General features: G+C 49.2%; 1 protein-coding gene across 1 annotated transcript in view; it reads left to right on the plus strand.

Moving 5' to 3' along the window:
- FAM178B (family with sequence similarity 178 member B) overlaps window positions 1-17,271 on the plus strand; it is a 102,797-nt gene that overhangs the window by 41,055 nt on the left and 44,471 nt on the right. The gene's annotated exons all lie outside the window — the stretch shown is intronic.

The following is a 17,271-nucleotide window of genomic DNA, read 5'->3' on the forward strand; positions in this document are numbered from 1 at the left end:
GGTGCGCGGGCTTCTCATTGCGGTGGCTTCTCTTGCTGCGGAGCACGGGCTCTAGGTGCGAGGGCTTCAGTAGTGGCACGTGGGCTCTAGAGTGCAGGCTCAGTAGTTGTGGCTCACTGGCTTAGTTGCTCGGAGGCATGTGGGATCTTCCCAGACCAGAGCTTGAACCTGTGTCCCCTGCATTGGCAGGCGGATTCTTAACCACTGCGCCACCAGGGAAGTACCTGAGTCATTTTTACCCTTTCAGATGTTCAGAGTTCCACAGAAGCAATTAGTTTCCCCTTCTGTGGCTGCACCCTTACCGGGCTGTCATCATTTGGTGCCTGAAACTAGACACTTTGGCACCAAAAAATATCAGGTAACCGATTGAAAGGTGCTTAGGGCAGACAGCGAGAGGGATCCACAGGTTTCCAGACCGCGCCCTTGCCCACCAGCTGCAGTCTGCCCACCCTCCCGCTAAAACATGGAAGCACGTAGCTCTGAAGGCCAAGGTTATAGACCCATGATGCACCATTAACCCCCCACCACCACCACCGGCAAGCAGCCCTTTGAATTTCTGCTTTTGTGCCTCCCCTCCAGGCGTTGGCTGAGCTGGGGGCCATCTGTCACATTAGAGCATTCCAGACTCCTCCCACTCCCCCCTCCCCCGCCCCTGCCCCTACGCCTGGGACCCTCTAACTGAGGTCCTCTGAATAGCGCCAGTCTCGGCCTCCTCTCCCTTTGCATAACCCCTGCCCCTGCAGCCTGGGCTGCCCTTTCGCGCCTCTGTGGCAGGCCTGCCCTTTGGGGAACAGAGGCCTCCCTTGTCCCACTCTTCTCCTGTGCGAGGTGGTCTGTGTCTCCTCCCGCTGAGGCAGAGGGGACGTCCCACTCTTCTTTGCTTCTTGCCACGTTGTCCCTGATTCGCCCTCCACTGGGATGGGGTGGACCCGGGAACGGGCCCTTGAGTTCAGCTCTGGTAGCTCATTCCACTGCAGAGCGGTTCTCCCGGCATTAAGGTGGGGGCGGGGGGTGGGGAGGATGTCTCTTTCCCTCCCGTTGGAATAGAGACTGGGCCACAGAATGCTGTGCCCAAGGTCAGGATCTTGATTGGTTTGGGCAAAGGCAAAGGCCTGGTTCGCAAAAGAAGGGAAAGCGGGGACTATTTGTACCCCCGTGTTCACAGCAGCATCACTCACGACACCCAAATGGCGGAAGGGACCCAAATCCCAATCGTCCACTGACACCTGAATGGATAAGCAAAATGTGGTCTATACATGCAGTGGAGTATTATTCAGCCTTAAAAAGAAAGGTAATTCTGGGACTTCCCTGGTGGCCCAGTGGTTAAGGCTTCGCCTTCCGATGCAGTGGGTGTGGGTTCCATTCCTGGTCAGGGAGCCAGGATCCCACACGCTTGGCAGACAAAAAACCAAAACATAAAACAGAAGCAACATTGTAACAAATTAAATGAAACATTTAAAAATGATCCACATTCAAAAAATCTTTGAAAAAAAAGGGAAGGAAATTCTGTCACATGCTACAACGTGGATGAACCTTGAGGACATTATGCTAAGTGAAATAAGCCAGCCACAAAAAGATAAATACTGTAGGATTTCTCTTATATGAAGTACCTAGAGTAGTCAAATTCATAGAGACAGAAAGTAGAATGGTGGTTGCCAGGGGCTAGGGGAGGGGGAATGGGAGGTTAGTTGTTCATGGGTACAGCGTTTCAGTTTGGGATGATGAAAAAGTTCTGGAAATGGGTAGTGGTGATGGTGAACAATGTGAATGTACTTAACACTGCTGAACTGTACACTTAAAAATGGTTAAGATGAAAAAAAATGGTTAAGATGGCAACTTCTATGTTATGTGTTTTTTACATAAGTTTTAAAAAGTAAAGGCCAAGCCCAGAGTCAAGAGCCAGGTGCCAGGAGAGAATCTACCAAAAGCTGGAACTGGAAATCAACTGCTAGTTCAGGGAGCATTTGTATGGTTAAATTAGATCCAGGATTGATGCAAAAGGAAGTCATGTTTCTCAGATGTGTCAACGACTTGAGGTGCTCTGAGTGTCCTTGTCCTCTGTGGGGCACTGCCCTCTGGGGCAGAACTGTGGGGCTTTGGATCTGTGATTGGTATGTGAGTTTTCAAGTTGCCTGGCCTTTCTCTTTTGTAAAATGGGGGAGACTTGCAGGTGTGTAAATTTCCATCTTTTTCTGGAATATGTAGCTGACCAGAGGTTCTTCCCAGATTATCCCGGGAAAGGTCTTACAATCGCCTTCATCACAGCATGCTTCCTGAGTAAGGGGAGAGCCCGGGTGGGGCCGGGTCTCTGGCAGGGCCTGGGATCCAGGCTTCAGAGTTGACCGTCATGGGTGTGCTCCAGGCGACTGGGGCTAAGGGCTGAGAGCCCAGCGTTTGCTGGAGGATCGGAGTAAGGTGGGAATAGTTTTCCTGGTTTAAGAAGATGGTTCCTGCCCTCAGGGGGCTGATAGGTGGGAGGGGACTAAGTGTCCAATTACAATAGGAGGTAGAGAGGAGGCAGAGGCAGAACTTCGGGAAACTACTTCTAGTTAGACGGGGGAGGCCGGAATCGGGAAGTGCTTTGTAGAAGAGGGAGCGGTTGATTCACCTCTCAAAAGACGTGTAGGGCAGGGATTGCAAACGCGGTTGCAGTGGGGACCTAGTGAGATCGGTGACTGGAGAGCTCCCGGCCTGTCTAAAGAGGCTGGCTGGTTCCGCTTTGCCAGATCTGTCCATTTTCAAGAGACGCTATGTTTTAGTTGGGATGTACTTGGACTCGTAAGTAACAGATGTCCAATTAAGAACAGTTTATCATCTCACATGACAAGAAATCCAGAAGCAGGTTGTTCCATGGTATGTTCAACAGATTTGCATCACCAGGGCTCTGGCTCAGCTTGTGTCTCCCTTCCCACGACTCCCCCTGAAGGCTGCAGAATGGCTTCTGTAGCTCCAGGCATCATCATGTTCTCACAAGACAGCAGTGTTCAAGGCAGAAAGGATAAATAAGGGTGAGGGATAAGAGATCATTGCTTCTTATATATTTTTCTCTCTTTTTATCAGGACATTCTTTCCATTTTGTTTCATTAGACAGAACTGGATCACAGGCTCTAGAAGACCCCTTCTACCTGCCGGTACCCTTTGAATACCGTGGCTTTGTCTAAAGAATTTTCAGCCTCATGAATCCTATACCTCCTGGGTAGAATCCAGGAGACTCTTTTTTTTCCAGCCTCCTTTCAAATATTTGAATTTTTAGTTTTGGAATTTCCATCTAGTCCTTTATTGTTTTTTATAGTTTCTGTTTCTCTATTGGGATTTCGTATTTGTTCCTATTCAACATGAGCATATTCTCATTTGCCATCTTGAGCACAGTCATAATAGCTGCTTTAAATCTTTGTCATTCTAACATCTGGAACATCTAATTCACTACATGGAAAATTAAGTATGAAAGGGAACATTGAGAAATGAGTCAAGAAATCATACCAAGTAAATACCAGGGCTCTTTGTCCTAGATCTCTCGGATATTTTCCAGAACTGTTCACGGAGAATCGCCTGCTGCTTGCGGCCTGGCTTCCCTACCTAACCTAGAACACTCGCGGGACTGTGCAGGTGAGGTGTCCTGGCGTTCAAGCTTCAGAACCTTTAAGGTCAATCGGTTTTTGACATTTAATAAAACTGTTTTCTGCTCAAACAGCCAGAGCCTGTTTCTGTTGCCGTGGCTCTCCACCACGGGCTGATGTGCTTCCTCCACTGGGGTGGACCCACTTGCCCCGAGCAGACACCAGGATGAAATGAGCGTTCCCTTCCCAGGGAGGAGGGGGAGCATGGCTCTTGGATAGGCAGCCAGCAGAGTCTGTTGTAGCCAGAATACGGATGTTTATGTGAAATCTCCTGTTGGTAACTAATTCTGTTAGGAAACAAAACCCAAAAACGCCCCACTGTGAACCCATCTGCAGACTATTTGACTGTAGATAGAATAGAATACAGTTCTACTGGTTTGCAGCCCTGGGCATAGCCCTGGCTGTGGAGAGATTGGGGGGAAGCCAGGAGCAGCGAGAGTGGGGCTTCCTTTAAGGGGCTGAGTAGGAGATAAGACTGGACGTTTCGGGCCAGATCTTGGAGGACAGTGGGGGCCATTACAGGTGTAGTGAAGCTTCATTAATATTTGGCAAGACCAGGACAGATTGTTGTTGTCGTTGTTATTTAGATATAATTCATGTACCATATAATTCACCCTTTTAAAGTGTATGATTCAGTATGATTCACAGAGCTGTTCAACCACTGTCTAATTCTGAAACATTTTCATCACCCGCAAAAAGAAACCTCAGACCTCAGCAGTCACTGCCCACTCCCCACTCCTCCCAGCCCCCTGGCAACCTCTAATCTACCTTCTGTCTCAGTGGACTTGCTTATTCTGGACATTTCATGTAAATGAAATGAGACAATATGTGACCTTTTGTGTTTGCTTCTTTTACTTAGCATAATGTTTTCAAGGTTCATGCATGTCGTAGCATTCCTTTTTACGGCCGAATAATATTGCATTTTATGGCTGTACCACATTATATCCATTCGTCAGTTGATGGGCACTTGGGTCGTTTCCACTTTTTGGCCCTTGTGAGTAACACTACTGTGAACATTGGCACACAAGTGTTCACGGGGACATACGTTTTTAGTTCTCACTGGTATATGCTTAGGAGTGGAATTGCTGGGTAATACGGTGGCTCTATGTTTAGTCTTTTGAAAGACTGCCAAACTATTTCCTGAAGTGGCTGCGTCATGTTACATTCCCACCAGCCATGTCTGAGGGTTCCAATTTCTCCACATCCTTGCCAACATCTGTTATTGTCCATCTCTTGATAATAGTCATACTAGTGGGTGTGAAGTGATATCTCCTTGTGGGTTTGGGTTTGCATTTCTCTAATGACTAAGCATGTTGAGCACCTGTTCCTGTGCTTGTTGGCCATTTGTATATCTTCTTTGAGGAAGTGTCTGTTCAAATGCTGTGCTCATTTTGTGATTGGATTGTTTGTATTTTTTTGTTGAGCTGCAGTTCTTTTATATACTCTGGATATTAGACCCTTACCAGATGTGTGATTTGCAAATGTTTTCTCCCATTTTGTGGGTTATCTTTCCATTCTCTTGACGGTGGCCTTTGATGCACAGAAGTTTTTAATTTTGATAAAGTCTAATTTAGCTGTTGTTTTCTATTGTTGCCCATACTTTGATGTCAAGCAAGACACCACTGCCTAGTCCAAGGTCATGAAGATGTTCCCTTATGTTTGTTTGTTTATTTTTTATTTAGTTTATTCATTTATTTATTCTTGGCTACATTGGGTCTTTGTTGCTGCGCGCGGGCTTTCTCTAGTTGCGGCGAGCGGGGGCTGCTCTTCTTTGCGGTGCGCATGCTTCTCATTGCGGTGGCTTCTCTTGCTGCGGAGCACGGGCTCTAGGTGTGCGGGCTTCAGTAGTTGTGGCTCACGGGCTCTAGGGTGAAGGCTCAGTAGTTGCGGCGCACGGGCTTAGTTGCTCCGTGGCATGTGGGATCTTCCCGGACCAGGGCTTAAACCCGTGTCCCCTGCCTTGGCAGGCAGATTCTTAACCATTGCACCACCAGGGAAGTCCCTCCCTTATGTTTTATTCTGAGAATTCTATAGTTTTAGCGTTTCCATTTAGGTCTTTGATCCATTTTGAGTTGATTTTTGTATATGGTGCGAGGTAGGGGTACAGCTTCAGTCTTCTGCATGTGGATATCCACTTGTCCCAGGACCATTTGTTGAAAGACTATTCTTTCCCACAGTGAGTTATCTTGGCACCCTTGTGGAAAATCAGTTGACCATGGATGTACGAGTTTATTTCTGGACTCTCAGTTCTATTCCATTGATATATATGTGTGTGCGTGTGCGTGTGTGTGTGTGTGTACACACACACATATTTGTCCTTATGCCAGTACTGCAAATTCTTGATTATGGTAGCTTGTAGTAAGTTTTGAAATTGGGAAGTGTGAGTTCTCCAACTTTGCTCTTTTCAAAATTGTTTTGGCTATCCTGGGTCTCTTGTATTTCCATATTAATTTTAGGATTGGCTTACTAGTCTCTTCAAAAATGACAGCTGGGCTTTCAATAGTGATTGTGTTGAATCTGTAAGTGACTTTGAGTGTTACTGCCATCTTAATAATATGGAGTCTTCTAATCCATGAGCAGGAGATATCTGTCCGTTTATTTAGATCTTCTTTAATTTCTTTCAAGAATGTTTTGTGGTTTTCAGTGTACAAGTCTTACACTTCTTTTGTTAAATTTATTCCTAATTATTTTATTCTTTTTGATACTGTCGTAAGTGGAATTCTTTTCTTCGTTTTCTTTTCAGATCATTCCTTGCTAGTGTGTAGGCATACAACAGATTTTTGTGTATTGACCTTGTATCCTGCAACCTTGCTGAACTCGTTTATTAGCTCTAATAGTTTTTGTTTTGTTTTTTTTTTATGGCAGAGTTTGGTTTTGAAAGCAAACATATTCTTGTGCAACTAATTGCTTGCGAGAAATGACCTCATGTTTCTCTAACAAACATGTTTTGGCTGTGCTGGTGTAGGACTGGCCAGTAACTCAGTGCCAAACATACTGACTAGGCAGGCAGCAGTGCCTGGAGAAGAGCGGCTCCATCAGTGAGATGGAAATACTTTGGAAGAGAAGTAAAACAGGTGTAGCTCCTTTCCCGCTAGTTTCCAAGACAATGTTCCTTCTGACCTACTCATTCCATTCCCTGCCAGCTTCTATGATAGTTGTGTGGGAAGGGGAGAATATAACAGAATAAAAGACCCTGGCCAGTACATTCTTTGGATGTTTTTTAAGTGGGCGAGAAATTTAGCTCTCAGAACAAATTCGTTTTGTTTTCATGAGCAGTGTCTTTGGACGCTTTGTCCTTCCTCACTTGGTCACCATGCTTTTCCCTTTGTCCCCAGAGCTCCAGGGTCGTAATTTCTCTTGGGCGAGCCCCGTTTTGCGGGTGGCTTTCCTTTCTGTCATTGCTTGCTTGTATCCTCTCTCCTCCCTCTTCTCAACCTTCCTTCCTTCTTCCCTCCCAGATAATATCTATAAGGTAGCTTCTTGTAAAAAGAATGACACAAACCAAAAGATGACCAATAAACTCACTAGCCAATGGAACCTGGTTTTATTTTTTCAAAAGTGCCCTACGTACCAAGTGCTGAAAATTCAAATACAAGAGAAAGGTGCAAAGTGAAAAGCGAATGCCTCCCTCCCTGCCCACTCCCCACGGCCCCTTCCTCTCCCCAAGCGCTCCTTATTAACGGTTTCTCGTGATGATTTCCAGGAACAGAATTAATGCACAATCCACATAATATATGTTTTGATATTTACAGGTTGTATTTATACCATCTTTCTTCCGTCATTTCGGTATTCATCTGAAATTGCCTCCAGTGGAGAGTTTCTCTTCTAAGAGTTTCCCAGCTCTCTCCCTGGGTGTCAGGAGAGGCCACAGCCCACACAGCACAAGTTGGACAGGGTTTTCTCCAGAGTTGAGGGGTCCTGGAGGTAGATGAGCCCCCAGGGTGTGAAAAGAAAACATTAACATTTTAACTCATCTTTTTAAAAACAGTTTTGTTGAGGCATAATTGACATACATGAACCTATACACATTTAACGTGTACAACTTATACACGAAACACAGGTATATACCCATAAAACTGTCACCACATCAAAAAATTATATCCGTTGTCCCCTGCCCTCCACGTTTTCTTGTGCCTCTTCGTAATTAATTCATCTCTCTCCCCTTTTGTCTCTAAGAAACCACCCATCTACTTCTTGTCACTCCGGATTAGTTTGCATTTTCTGTAATTTTATATAAATGGAACCATGCAGTAGGTGCTCTTTTTTTTTTTTTTTCTGGTCTGGCTTCTTTCAGTTACTTTGAAATTCACACGTGCTATTGTGTGTATCCATAGTTTATCCCTTTCAATAGCCGGGTGGTATTCTGTTGCGGGGCAGTACCACAGTTTGTTCATCCAAGTCAAGGCTTGGTGGACATTTCGGTTGTTTTCAGTTTGGGGGCTATTAAAATAAAGCTGCTATAAACACTGTTATGCAAGTCCTTGTGGGGAGGTCCCTTAGGGTAAACATCTACAAGTGGGTAGGCTGGGTCATAAGATAAATGTGTGTTTAGGTTAAGACATCGCCGAACTATTTTTCTCTAAGCGGTCATACCATCTCCACCAGCAGTGAGGGGGAGTTCCAGTTGCTCCACATCTTCCCTACCACTTGGTATAGCCAGTCTTTTTAAGAAGTATGTGGCAGTAGCTCATTGTTTTAATTTGCATTTCCCTAAAACCTGATGATCTTTGCATAGGCTTATTTGCCATCTGTATAGCTTCTTTTTTTTTTTTTAATAAATTTTTTTTTTTTTTTTTTTTTTTTTTGGCTGCCCTGGGTCTTTGTTGCTGCGCGTGGGCTTTAGTTGCAGCTAGTGGGGGCTACTTTTTGTTGCGGTGCACGGGCTTCTCATTGCAGTGGCTTCTCTTGTCGCGGAGCACGGGCTCTAGGTGCGCGGGCTTCAGTAGCTGTGGCGCGCAGGCTCTAGAGCGCAGGCTCAGCAGTTGTGGTGCACAGGCTCAGTTGCTCCGCGGCACGTGGGATCCTTCCGGACCGGGGCACGAACCCGCCTCCCCTGCATCGGCAGGCGGACTCCCAACCACTGCGCCACCAGGGAAGCCCATAAATATTGTATTTTTTGATGCTATTGTAAATGGAATTGTTTTCTTAATTTCATTTTCAAATTATTAATTTCTAGTGTACTGATATACACTTGATTTTTGCAGATTGGCCTTGTATCCCACAATCTTAATAAACTTGTACTTTGCTGATAATTTTTATCAGGAATGTATATTGGATTTTGAGATGATTATATGGTTTTTCTTCTTTAGTCTCTTAATATGGGGAATTACACTGACTGATTTTCGAATGTTTATTCCTTCATCCTTGCATTCTGGAATAAATCCTATTTGTTTATAATATATTAATTTTTTACGTATTGTTGGATTCAGCTTGGTAAATTTTTGCTGAGAACTCTTACATTTATGTGCATGAAGGATATTTGTCTGTACTTTTCTCTTTCTGGTTCTGGTATCAGAGTACTGCTGGTTTCATAGAATATGTTAAGAAGTATTCCCTCCTCCTCAATTTTCTGGAAGAGTTTGTGTAGAACTGGTATTATTTCTTCCTTAAATGTTTGGTAAAATTAGCCAGTGAAGCCATCTGAGCTTTGTTTCATGTGGGAAGATTTCAAACTACAAATCTGATTTTTAAAAATATATATATGTTTATTTGTGATATCTGTTTCTTCTTAAGTAAGCTTTGTTAGTTTGTGTCCATTCATCTTGTCAAATTTATTGATATAGACTTTTTCATAATATTCTCTTATTATCCTTTTTAAAAATTTATTTATATTTTATTTTTGGCTGTATTAGGTGCGTGGGCTTCAGTAGTTGTGGCTCGTGGGCTCTAGAGCGCAGGCTCAGTAGTTGTGGCACGTGGGCTTAGTTGCTCCGAGACGTGGGATCTTCCCTGACCAGGGCTTGAACCCGGGTCCCCTGCACTGGCAGACGGATTCTTAACCACTGAGCCACCAGGGAAGTCCTTATTATCCTTTTAATGTCTGTTGAATCAATGATGATGGTCTCTTTCTCATTCTGATATTGGTCATTTGTGTTTCTCTCTACTTCTGATCAGTCAGGTCACAGGTTTATCAACTTTATTGATCTTCTCAAAGAACTAGCTCTTGGTTTCATTTATTTTCCTTTGTTTTTTGTTTCTATTTCACTGATTTCTGCTCTTACCTTTATTTCCTTTCTTCTGCTTGTTTTGGGTTTGATTTGCTTCCCTCCCCATCACTCCCCCCCACCCAGTTTCTTAAGTTGGAAACTTAGATCACTGTAGCTCATGTTAAGTTCTCTTTTTAATATGTTATATCACATACATAACATATTAGTATCACTGTGCAATTACATAGCTTATAAATGTGTATTTGTTGGAGGTATAACTTAAAAAATTTTAATGACAGATATGTACCATCAAAAAAGTTTGAAGACCAGCAGACCTAAATGAGAAGGAAATCCAAAAAAGAGAGGATATGTGTATTTGTAGAGCTGATTCCCTTTGCTATACAGTATAAACTGACACAATATTGTAAAGCAACTATACTCCAGTTAAAAAAAAAAAAAGTTTGGAGACCAGCAAAAGCATTCTTTGATTGGAGCTCTGGGCAGACTCATTGGAAATTTTGAGCAGCCACATATCACGGGAACACAGGGCTGCATGATTGGTGTTGGCGTGTAGGATGGGGTGGATGGAGTGGAGTCAGGGTGTCCGACAGTCACTCCCTTGGCAAAACCCTGCAGCAGCATTGGAGTGGCATCAGGACACAGGTGGGACTGGGCAGTCAGATGCCCAGTTCTCACCTGAGGGGCCAGCACTGAGCACCAAGGATTGTTTTCAGTTAGCAGCAATTGTGTATGTGAAACACCTGATGTACAGGGGACGCTCAAAATGATAGCTGTTATCAGAACAAAAATGTCCTTCTTTATGAATCGGAGATCATTGGAGAAACTGAAGGAACTAAGCAGCACAAATGTTCTAAATACTGTCTGTGCCTCTTCTTCATTTTTGTAGTTCTGTTTTGGCCGTTTATCTCTCAGCCTGTTCTCAGCTGGTTGGTTTTTGTTTTTCTTTTTGTTTCCTCGCATGGTCTTCAAGCAGTCAGAAACTCCTTAGTTCTATAAGATCCGGTTGACGCTCTCTGCTCTTCGCAGTCTTACGAGGAGTTGTCCTCCCTTCACCTGATCTGTCTCCCATGGTGGGCGGGGCAGTCTCCAGCTGGAGTGGCAGGAAGCAATCCATCCAGAGCCCCTGGAGCCTCCCGGACTGGAGGCCCAGCCTGTGGACAGTGGCCCCTCAGGGCTCCACATGGCCTTGTTATTCGTGGATCACACACGTGCAAGGAGCACTTACGTGCCAGGCCCAGGGCCCACCCTGTGCTCATGTGTGGGTGCCCTTCACTTCTGAACTTCACAGCGCGGGTGCCTCTGTCCCCAGGCCCCAAGAGTCAGGCCGGGATCCAGGTCTGCCGCCCCAGCACGCTGGTGCTGCGAGAGTGTTGTGTGGACCCACATGGGCAGGAAGACACGTTGAGGACCACCCGGGAGATCCCCACCCGGCACCAGCTCCCTCGGAACTGGGAACTGTCGTTGGCTCAGCACGGCCCCTCCAGAGCCCTCAACAGGAACACGACAATAACAGTAATTCAGCTTCATAATTGATCCTCATTTTTGAAACATGTTATTGTCTGTAGTGATGATAAAAGTAGTTTCATTAAGAATAATAGCTAACATTTCTAGAGAGCTCATGCCAGGCACCGAGCCCAGGGCTTGGCCAGTCTCATTCAGTCACCACAACCGTCCAACAAGTAGATACTATTATTTTCCCATTTTTACAGATAATTAGGGGGCTGGAAAGCCTGAGCTTCATACTCTCTGTATGGAGTGCACAGTTTCCTATGTGGTCAGCCTGACCCCCCAGTCCAACTCATTTTATCTTTTTCTCTGTCTTGCTCTCTGTGCTCCGGCCTCACTGACCTTCTTTCCCCCACCCCCATCCGTCCTCCTGCTGCAGGGCCTTTGCATGCGCCGGTTTCTCCACCCAGGATCTCTCTTCCCTCCTCCCAGCAACTCCCTGGCTTTTGCCTTCTTCACTCTACCTCTTCCTTGGGCTCACACGGCCTCTCTAGCATTGCCTCCCAAGGCAGGTCTGCACTGCCCCCCCTCCCACCCCCCATCCAGCCCCCACTTCCTCTACTCCCACTATCCCTTTCCCACTCTTTTTGGCTCTGGTTATAGCTGATGGGTGGATTCTTCGATTCATATTGTCTCTCCCGATGGGCTGTGAGCCCCAGAGCTCAGGGACCATGTCTTTGCTCGTTTTTGTTTTAGCCTTCACTTGCGTCCCTGGCAGCTCCATGAGCCGAGTACACGGTAGGACGCGGACTATATCCGTTGAATGAGTGGTCACGTCTCCGGGACCGTGTGTGTTGCCCACAGCAGACGTCAGCATCTCTCCCCACCAGACCCTCTGAAACCCCGCGGTCAGTCAGCTGGGGAGCTGCCTGTCTGCTCCTCCAAGGTCAGGACACGGGGTCCGCGGGCCCCGTGGGGACCAGCACGCGTGCTTTACCCCAGCTCAGCGGGCATCTCCCTGCTCCCTGGACCTTTGACTCTGACCCACCACCTGTACAGCCGGGTCACAGGGTGCCGCTCCATGAGCTGCTGGGCTCAGGTAGCTTTGATCTCCCAGAACACACGTAGAATAGTACTGGCACAGGATTTTTTTTTCAACTCCCAGGTGGTCGTGACGTGCGGCCAGGCTGAGAAAGGCTGGGAGCCAGGCTGGGAGCCCTGGGAGCGATGCGGGCCTGGGGCTGCCTTCCTTTCATTCCTCCCTCTCCCCCGCCCGCATTATCAGCCAGAGCAAGTGAGGATGGGCCCCAGGGTGCCGCTCTGGTGTGAGGGCCTCGGCTTTCCTTAGCGCAGGGGTTTCCGAACTTGGCTGGTATTAGAATCACTTGGGACTTCTTAAAAATTCCAGAACCCAAGCCACACCCACCCTAATTAAACCACAGTCACTGGGGGTGGACACAGGTGGCAGCAATATTTGAAGCTGCTCCCTAAGTGATTCCAAACTGTGCAGACAAGTCTGAGAACCACTGCCTTAGGTTCTTAGCTGGGCCCCCGATGCAGAACATACAGCAGACACCACCTTCCCTTAGACTGTCTGCTGCCCAAGGTGCTGTGTGCGGATACCTTTTCTTCTGTTGTTGTTGTTGTATTTTGGGGTTTGGGGTTTTTTTTTTTTTTTTTTGGCTGCATTGGGTCTTCGTTGCTGTGCGTGGGCTTTCTCTAATTGTGGTGAGCAGGGGCTGCTGTTGGTTGTGGTGCACGAGCTTCTCATCGCGGTGGCTTCTCTTGTTGCAGAGCACGGGCTCTAGGCGCGCGGGCTCAGTAGTTGTGGCACGCGGGCTTCAGTAGTTGTGGCTCGCGGGCTCTAGAGTGTAGGCTCAGTAGCTGTGGTGCACAGCCTTAATTGCTCCACGGCATGTGGGATCTTCCCGGACCAGGGCTTGAACCCGTGTCACCTGCGTTGGCAGGAGGATTCTTAACCACTGCGCCACCAGGGAAGTCCCTGGTGTCTTCTGTTTCATTTTATTCCAGAGGTCAGGACCATTCCCAAAACTGCAGGTTCAGAAATCCAAAGTGAGAGAGAACCGGTGGGCCGTGCATTCAGGGGCGTCACTGGGACGTCTTTGGTTGCGTCTGAATCAGTCTCAAATTCTTGCTTTTGAAACTTGAGAGGGTAGTTGGCTGCTGCCTTCCTGAGTCACACTGAAGGGGCCTTGCGTCCTTAAAAACAACTCAAGAATGTGTACTAAAGCAGCAAAGTGAGGAAGTAGCTGCCTGGAGGTGAGACATAATAGCTGGGCCTCTAGCAGCCACCCTGGGCTGCCAGGTGGTCTTGAGAAGGAGAGGCACCTGCTGAGAACGGTGGAGCAGCAACGTCACCCAGGGTCCCACAGGACAGTCAGGTCCCCACTGTGTGGCTGCCCACTCCAGGCTTCTTTTTCATCAGAGAGAAATAAAACTCTAGCTTATTAAGCCCAGGTGGGTTTTTTGTTTTGTTGGGGGGCGGGGCTTTTTGTTATTTGCAGCTGAATCTAATTCTAGCAGATACCATGGGTTCAGTGGTTTGGCTCAATGCAGGTCTGTCCTACACACAGAGCCTGGAATGCTCAACGGTGTTAGGTGGCACAGGGCAGTGGTGTGAGTTACGGAGGGCAGTAGAGGAGAGGTGGCCTGGGGACGGCGTCACCTGCCCTGCACACACCCTCAGCTCGTGGATCAGCAGACCAGGGGCTGACAGAGCCTCTGTGTGTGTGTACGTGTGTGTGAATGGGTGGTGTGTGTGCACGCGTCTGTGTGGTGGGGCGTGTCGGTACGTGTGTCGGGGTGTGTGTGAGTAGCGTGGTGTGTGGTGAGGGGTGTGTGTGGAGGGGTGGGCGCCTGCTGCGTTACATACAGCGAGGTAGGCAGGGAGGCTCTAGGGCCCCGTGGGGAGGGCCTGAGCTCCGGGGGAATGGCAAGAAAAGGGAAAACAAGGGGCCAGCAGGGTGGGTTGCCCAGCAGAGAAGGAACAAGAAGGAAATTAGGAAGAAAGCGGGCAGCGCAGGTCTGGGGGGGAGCCAGGGGGCGTGAGAGGCCGGAGCAGCAGCGAGCGGGTCTGGGTCGGGGCGCATCAGGGTCCCACCGCCAGGGCGGTGCTCTGTGGGGAAGCCGTGAGAGGCTCTGTCCCGTGCTCATGCTGTAGTTGGGGCAGTGAAATGTGCGTGTTCTTGAAATGTGGGCTGGGTAGGATTTTGTGTTTCTACCGCACACTCTGATCATCCCTCTGATAGCGTCTCCTTCGCCCTTCGTCCCAGCCCCGCAGAGGGGTGGGTCTGTGGGCTGGGTGCCGGGCCCCTCCCCTCCTCTCCCAGGCCTCTCTGGCCCTGTCCCCATCCCCTCCCGCCGTCCCCCACCCCTGGGCCTGGCACCAGCTCCAACACGCCGGGCTCCTGGCTGGACCCAGGTCTCTGCAGGGCTCTTCCGCCCGCCCGTAGCATCGCCCTGCGTCACCCTGACCCCTTTCCTTCCCCGCCACTTACACACCCGGGCACGGTATGTTTATTTTTCGTGAGCGTTGTCTGTTTCCCCATGAAACCTTCAGCTCCATGACACCAGAACTTCAATCGCCTGCTGTTCACTTGCTGTCTGTTGACTGAATAACAATTTTAAATGACTAGGGCTAGAGCTGATTGACTAAAGCCCGTGATGTAGAACAAGTTTCAATTTAAATACAAGAGTGCTGAGGGGAGTTAAGTAATCAGAGCTGGGAGGTTAAGAAACCATACGATTTTAAGCCTCCCCTAAATGCTGTGAGCCCCACCCACGCTCGGGTGTGTGATGGGTCGGTAGCTTGCGTTCCTTTGGGAACCAGCACCCCCGTTACAGCTGACGGGGACTCCGCCTGCTGTGGCACTGAGGGGTCTCAGACGGTGTCAGAGAATCAGGACCCAGTCAGATGGCGCCTGCAACACCCAGAATGCTCCTTAGCAACTCGATTTGGGGGCGGGGAGGGGGAGGACAAGGACAGATGTCTGAAGACTCCGCTCCCCTAAGGCCCAGGATGGGACCTGGTGGGTGTGAAGAAGGGGTGAGCAGGCCCGGGCAGGGGGGCTGGCACAGCCAGCGCTGAGGAGGGTTCTCGGGATGGGCATGGTTGTCCCATTCAGTGGAAGTGGTGCCAGGAGAGTGGGTTACGTGACGTAAAGCTGCTTCGGAGTCGCAGATGGAAAAGTCGCTTTTATTTCAGACCTGATGCCTTTCTTCCCCTGACTTCCCCCGAAGCCTCAGTTCCATCCCAGGAGAGCTTTCAGATTCACAGTTAATAAACAGAGCCCAGATGCGCGGGGCTGTTGGCGCTGGCATTGGACACGGCCCAGGGCCCTGGTGCTCCCCCGGGGGATCACCTCAGATGACCGTGCTGTGGGCGTAGAGGAGCTGAGTTCGCGAGACTTTTCTTCTGTGTCAGCTCCAGAAAGCCCTCCTTCGGGGCAAACCGTGCTCGGGAAGAGCTGAGCACATGGCCTACTTACGGGCAGCGTTAATTACGGGCTCTCGGTGCCTGTCCTCACTTAACCAACTGCCCGCGCTGTCGGATGGGGACTGATTGACCCCGAGGTGACCCAGGCCCCTTTCTCTGACCGCTCCTGACACCTTAACTCCGGGTGGAGCGGGCGTGTGGAGTAATCACCGGGGAGGCGCAGGGAGAGGAGCCAAGGCCAGGCTGGGCCTCTGGCCGGTGGGGTCTGCACTGCTGCTGTCACGGGGCTTCAGAGGCACCTGCGGGGGCTGCCGCGGGGAGCCGGGTCCAGGGCTGCGGGCAGGGTGTCGCTGCCCCGCTGGGTTGATTCTCTTGCCACACCGGCTTCCCCTCCCTGGCAAGGTCACCGGCTGCCCACACTGTCCCCCATGGCTCAGGCTCAGGGAAACAGTCCTCTCTCATTGTGTTTTGCAGCCTTCATTCTTCCCAGCTAGTTTGTGTAGCGGGCAAGGGGTAGCATTACCTTTCTCGGACTTGTTAAGCTGCCCAAGAGGAAAAAAATAAACAAACAAGAAGGTTTTTCCTCCTCCCAGAGTCTCATTACTACTTGGGTGAGCCTCGACCCGTATACGTTTCCAGAGAGAGACACTCGATGCCGAGCGGCCCAAGGCTCGTCCCTGGACGGGACTCAGACCCTCCGCCGGCCGTTCCACCGTCTGCTGGCTCTGAGGCCACGCGGGACCGTTGCCGAGACACCTCAGCTCGTTGAGGACGCCCTGTTTCTTGCCTTGGGTCGCTGGATGTGCCAGGCTCTTTCATGCTCTTTGTCATTTCTGTCCCTTTGCCGGGCGTGTGCTTCCCGCCTGCCGTTCCGCCTCCCGCAGCCCCCAGTTAATTTCCCCTTCCCCGAGTAGGCTCCCTACCTTTCCCCGGCTTCGATTTTTGCGGGAACACACTCTCTTGTATTTGTTTATCTGCCTGGCTCCTCTACCTCCTAGACTTGAGCTCCCTGAGGTCAGGGGTTCTACTGGGTCACCTTTTTGTCTTTGGTGACATGGTGGGGGTCCATCGAGGGGAGCCCTCAGGTGGGAAGGTTCATGCCTGAGCTGCTCGTGCGCTCCTGGCCCAGCTTCCACACTCTTGATTCCCACAACTCACCCGCTGTCAGATCCCTCATTTGCCTTCTCAGCACTGCCAGCTTGTGACGTTTTTCCAGTTTCCCTCTTAGTCATGTACTGCTTGGTCAGGTTTGTGTAGGATGCTCTCCATTCATGTGTTCATTCATTCATCATTCATTCGTCATCCATCCGTCCATCCATCAGCTCCCTCCACACACTGGCCACTCCTCTAGGCTCTGGGTGTGCAGGGGTGAACAGCACAGATGTAGTCCCTGTCCTTATGGAATTTACATTCTAATGGGGAAAGACAAACAAGAAGCAGTCAAGTCAGTACATAAGATGATGTGGAGGGGTGAGAGGGTGGAGACGTGGGCGCTGCCCCTCGACGAGGCTGTGGACGCCGCAGTGCAGGAGAGCGCGTGGAGCGGGGTGCAGAGGCGCAGCCGTCTCTGGGAAACACGCTCCAC

This window comes from Globicephala melas, chromosome 12 (assembly GCF_963455315.2).
Source record: "Globicephala melas chromosome 12, mGloMel1.2, whole genome shotgun sequence".
Taxonomy (NCBI): Eukaryota; Metazoa; Chordata; class Mammalia; order Artiodactyla; family Delphinidae; genus Globicephala; species Globicephala melas.